Below are 6,000 nucleotides of genomic sequence, written 5' to 3'. Positions count from 1 at the left end.
GGCTAAACTTTATTAGTCACAAGTAAGGCTTACATTAACACTGCAATGAAGTTACTGTGAAATTTCCCTCGTCGCTACAGTCCGGCGCCTGTTCAGCTCAATGCACCCTAACCAACACATCTTTCAGAATGTGGGAGGAAACCGAAGCACCCGGAGGAAACCCACGCAGACACGGGGAGAACGTGCAAACTCCACACAGTGACCCAAGCCGGGAATCGAACCCAGGTCCCTGGCGCTGTGAAGCAGCAGTGCTAACCACTGTGCCACCCTCTCTCTTAAACTGAGGCCCTCAATGAAAGTCAACATGAGGTAGTAACAGTTGGCATGTGATAAAAAGGTTTTGACCTTGGGAAATGGAAAAGGTAAAGAATCTTGAGACCATGTCCTTCCTGTCAGCTTCTCACAGTTACAGTGCCACAGTGAAACCCCCTTCTCTCCTGTGTGGATGGGGGGGGGGGGGGGGGTAAAAGGTAATCAGCAGCTGAGTAAGAAAATGAGGGTGTTATGATACCAGTTGTTGAATCAAATGTGGAGGAACAGAGTCGCAGGGCTGCTAATTAGTTTTAACAACAAGAAAAAACATTTTTTAAATATGAAAAATGGGTTATAATACAATACTCCTTTACTCCTCCATTAGCTTAACAATTACACACAGGTTTTAAGATTAACACGGATGACAAAGTACATTTGAATCTACAATAGTCTTACTTGCACACAAATTTAGTGTTTGCGGATTTCTCTTTAGGATCTATCCCTCCAATGTCATATGAGAGCTTCCAGACTCCATTCCCAAAATATGCTTTAAAATCTTTTCTCGGGGTAATGCATTCACTTCGTGGTTCACATTCTAGAATCCACTCCACATTTTCCAAATGACACTTTTGAACAATGCTTCTGCTGCACTTTTAACAGGAAGTCCGTGCCAGGATTTTGTATCAACCTCTTTATGTTTTCGTTGCCTGGACTGCTGTTCAAATGGCCACAATTGCTTTAACTTCCAATTCTCAGATTCTTACTAAAATTGCAGCTAACTCTGAAACATCTGTTCCCCACTTTACACCTAGTTAAATGCAGTTGTCTCTTTCATTCAGAGCCCATTTGTTTAATATTCCTTAGTTTCTTCTGAACAATACCTTAGTCTCTGTTCACTTAACTTCAGTTATTCACAATCTTCTTTGTCAGAGCTCCCTGGGCCTGGACTGTTTTGTTTCTTAGGAAGCCTGTATGTTTGCAATTCCCTAATCCTTTTCGGCTGTTCCTGGCTGAATTGAGAGAGCTGTTCACTGCTCGATGACCTGTCTCCAACTGCTTCAAGCTTTCAGTTAAAACTAAAGAAGAAAGCTTTATCTTACAGGACCCCTAGTTGCTAAGCAATGACACTTATTCTTCATGCTGTAGCTCTCTCTCTCAAAATCCCAACTGGAATTGAAACTAACCCCTACACGTACAACCACTTTTGCACAGCATGAAATCAAACTACAGCTCCCTTCCCAGGCACAGAAACATTAAACTCATCTGAAATTCAACCTTATTTCTAATATTGACCCATATGAATATAAATCCCTTCAAATTATTTTTACATTCCCAACAGAGGAAGAAACAAACAGAATAAACAAGGAAAAAATGCAGAAAATCAAGAATGAGGTAAAATTTATATTTTTCTCTGAAAGCAGGTTTGAAGGATTAATTTTAAATGCAAATGTTAAATGTTGTGGAATTAGACTGCAGAGCTCTGTTTTAGCCAGTACAGACTCAATGGGCCAAAGGGCCTCCTTCTCTGCTGTAAATCTTTCCATGTTTCTATGTAAATTCTTGAGTTACTATCAGCTGAGATGAAACCTCTCCAAAGATAACATTGATTATAATAAGCCCTCCACACCAGGAATATCTCAGATTTAATTCCTCACTGACATAGAGTCAGTTTATCCCCTGATCAGCCAAAGTTTTGGTTCCTGATCCAAGCATGAGTTGAGTGGATGTGTCTGTCCATCTTGTATGGGTATCTGTTTGTTCATGTGTGTATGTCTGTATGCTTCTGTGTTTGTGGTCACAGCATTTGGTTGTGCAGCACCATATTTTTCGTTCTTTGAGTAATGTTCCAGATCCAGAAAGACATCCATACCATGCACACACATTTCTGGTGCAGACCACGCCAGACATGATTTTGGATAGATCATTAAGGCACTGGGAGCCCAGATTTATGCAGTGTGGGCAGATCATGATATTAGTTAACATGAAACACTGATTTGATGCCAGTGGTGCCATCTTTGACCTAAGCACTCCAGCGAATGCTCTCTCATAACCTCACACAGCTGAACAAGCGTTCAGCAGCAAGAAGAACTATTGAAAGGTATCATCAACCACTTGCAGCTTAGTTGCGGACTGATTTCTACTGGCTATTACTGAGTTAATAATGTTTGGAGGTTTGTAACCCTATTTGAAATTGGTAGTCTATTGGAAATGGTGTGACATATAGTGAAGGGCTTGGCTCTGACTTTGAGGGTTCTGCTCCCAGTCACCCAGGACTCCCAGTTATGGGTGCTGTAGTTTTTGTCTTCCTTGGCCTGCAGTGTGACTGCTAAAGGAAGGTAAGCTGCTTGAAGAGAGAGAAGAGAAGCTCTCAGTAGGAGGTCATATCTACCCAAGGTCTTGAAGAAGCATTTCCCCACCTCACTGAGGCCAGCAACAGTGTGCTAAAGAGGTTCTCAATGAAATTTACCCCCTGTTGCAGGCAGACCTGCATCCCCAGAGCAGGGAGAGGATGGCACTGCCAGTGGCTGTAAAAGTGAGCAATGGCCATGAACCTCTAAATGTCAGGCTCCTTCCAGACCTGAGCAGATGACATCTCAAGCACCTCACAGTTTGCATATCCACAGCTGTATTCTGTCTTTATGCAAAGAGAGGGGAATATACTTTGTTTGCTGTTTCTGGCGAGAAACAGACAGCACAAACACATGACTTCAACAGGCTGGCAGGCTCCCCATGCTGCAGGCTACTATTGACTGAATGTGAATTTGTTGGTGTGCACGTTGATTCAGAAATGTAACACAACTGTAAAGGGTTCCTCTCCCTCCGTGTCCAGCTGCTATGCGGCCATACTCAGTGCATCATGCAGGTTAATGCCTGGTGCCCTGGACAGTGTGATAATGCTTTTATTCTGCTATACTGTACATTCTGTATTTGAGCTACCATAAGAAACCAGAGGGTATGTGCTGAATGACAATGTCTAGCTGCTGACCATCTGGCACTGCCCGCATATATAGGGTAACATGAAGGGAAGACACAATCAACATATTCCTTTTCTGGCTGGTGTGTCTGATTAACAGTACCAGTGAGTGCTGCACATTGCAATTGTTTAAATGAGAAGTCAGCATGCTGCCTTCCTTGAAGGAATGGGCGATGGCTAATTACACATTGCGATCCTTTCAAATTGTGCTCTTTGTGTATCAATGTGTTTACGTGTCTGGGTGTGTGCCTGCATGTCTGTATATCATGAGAAGTTTCACACCACTAGGTTAAAGTCCAACAGATTTATTTGGAATCACGAGCTTTCAGAGTGCTACTCCTTTCTCAGGTGAGTCACCTGATGAAGAAGCAGCGCTCTGAAAGCTCGTGATTCCAAATAAACCTGTTGGACTTTAACCTAGTGTGAGACTTCTCACTGTGCCCACCCCAGTCTAATGCCAGCATCTCCACATCATGTGTACAGTGAGCTAGGGCAGAATGCTAATCTGGTGTCCTCCTACTGTCAAGTAGATTGCTGAAGTTATCTATCAAGGCTCCGTCTCCAGTAACTGCAACTTTGACAATGTGTCAGAGGTTCTTTGCGGAGCCATAAGTCAGCACAGGTAATCCTTTGAATGAAGAAGAGGGAAAGTTTGGCACAAAGGTCAGTTAAACCTCCCCAACCCCTCAGAAATTACAAGAATCACCACTAAGAACTGGCAAAGATCACATATATTGAGCTATGAGTGCAACATAATACCTATTTGACCAACTATAACAGTAAAGAAAAAATTAACATCAAGGGGAATTTTTCTGCTTCTTCTGTCCACCGATGGGAATAGCCAGGCAAACCTAGCATGGTAAAAAGTACGCTCTTGAGATATAGCGGCAGTAATCGAAGTTAAGAGAGAGCGGGAATCATTTTACTGAACGCCTGTTCAGTTGAATGCAGAGCATAATATGAGTGTTGACCTATGAGGTCAACCTCAGCTTCCCAGGGGTGTGGGTGGTATTGTGACGTTATTGACGCTGGGGTCCCCTATGAGTTAACCTACACAGAAAACCCCACAGTGGTGTTACTGTGGCCTTTTAATGAGTAGAGATGACATATTGTAACTTGGCCTTGTGTGTTCCCTGGGCTTAACTTGTTGGCATTTACTCTTAACCTTCTTTCTGTATCACCTTTTCTTCGGTATGTGCACACATCACACGCCAACGCCCACACACAAAGAAAATTGAAGCAGAGATAATCCCATACTGAGGTTGAGCTTTAAACCCACTTCAATACAATCTGCATGTCAAGATCTTCCACTGTGTATGAAACCTTCCGTGTAGTTTAGAACAACTTAATTCTTTAACATGCCAAGAATCTTTGAACTGAAATAAAACATTGGGGGAGGGGGAGGTGGTGGGTGTGGAGAGGCGGTGAGAGTGAGAAGGTCAGAACATGAATTCTATGGCCTTCAAGGTAAAGTGGCAACATAGATAAACAAAAACAATTTGCATTTATATAGCACCTTTAACACAGCAAAACATCCCATCGCACTTTACAGATGCCTAATCAAAAAATGATGCTAGGCCAAAGTAGGAGATAATGGGAAGGGCGATCTCTTGATCATAGATGTGGATTTAAGGAAAGACTTAAGAAGGAGTCAGCACTGGAGAGGTGTAGCAGTTTATAAAAGGATTTCCAGAGCATGACATTTAGAGGACTGAAGGCATCTGATGGGGTGAAATGAGGGGGAAAGCAGAAGAATGGAGAGTTTGAGGCGGGTTGTAGGGCTAGAGTGGGTTGTAGGGCTAGAGTGGGTTACAGGGAAAGGGAGGGGTGAGAATATGAAGAAATTTAAACACAAGATTGAGAATGTTTAATTTGATGCATTGGAGCCAATATATGTCAGCAAGGAAAAGGGTGCGGTCAAGTGGGATTGATGTGGAATTTGATCTGAGACAGGCAGCAGTTTTGAATTAGCTCAAGTATATGCAGGGAGCAAGATGAGTGATTGGCCAGATGTACATTGGAATAGTTGAGACTGGAAGTGGTTATAGGATAAGTGTTTCAGCAGCAGATGGATTGGAGACAGGTTATGCTACAGAGATGGAAGGAGGATATGGAATTGGTAACTTGAGCCTTGTTGAGGGTAGGAATGGTCTAATTCAGCCTGGCACAGTAATGAAAGGGAAGAGGGGTAATTGGTGGGTGGCAAAAATACGTTTGGGACAGGGGCTGAAAACAATTGTTTTGACCTGCTTAATGCTTGGTTGGAGAAAATTGAAGGTCATTCAAGATTGGAGGATCAAGGACCTAAATTCATAAGCTTAAAGTTGGCAGAAATAGATTTAATTCATGTTTTTCAAAAGAGAAAAAAATTGTTGGGATGTAGGGAAAAAGCAGGGTTGAGGGAATGTCAGGGAACCAGCCAGTTTACAGTTTATCTATTCGTCACAAGTAGGCTTACATTAACACTGCAATGAAGGTACTGTGAAAATCCCTGAGTGGCCACACTCCGGCGCCTGTTCGGTTACACTGAGGGAGAATTTAGCATAGCCAATCCACCTAACCTGCACATCTTTGGATTGTGGGAAGAAACCGGAGCACCCGGAGGAAACCCACAGACACGGGGAGAATGTGCAAACTCCATACAGACAGTGACTCAAGTCGGGAATTGAACCCGGATCCCTGGCGCTGTGAGGCAACAGTGATGACCACTATGCCACCATGCTGCCCTGTTTTCTGTGAGAGAATCGTTCTATGATTCTATGTATCTCTGCTGG

The 6,000-nt window shown here is 43.1% G+C and overlaps 1 long non-coding RNA gene across 1 annotated transcript in view; it reads left to right on the top strand.

The window, feature by feature from the left end:
* The first annotated feature begins 966 nt into the window (after nt 1–966).
* Nucleotides 967–6,000, top strand: part of LOC144497360 (uncharacterized) — a 28,677-nt gene continuing 23,643 nt past the window's right edge. Inside the window, exon 1 of the long non-coding RNA XR_013498536.1 lies at nt 967–1,644. This is a non-coding gene — a long non-coding RNA (uncharacterized LOC144497360). The remainder of the gene's footprint in view (nt 1,645–6,000) is intronic.

The sequence above is a fragment of the Mustelus asterias genome, chromosome 8, assembly GCF_964213995.1.
Source record: "Mustelus asterias chromosome 8, sMusAst1.hap1.1, whole genome shotgun sequence".
NCBI classification, from domain to species: Eukaryota; Metazoa; Chordata; class Chondrichthyes; order Carcharhiniformes; family Triakidae; genus Mustelus; species Mustelus asterias.
This window is presented reverse-complemented; position numbering and strand designations above follow the sequence as displayed.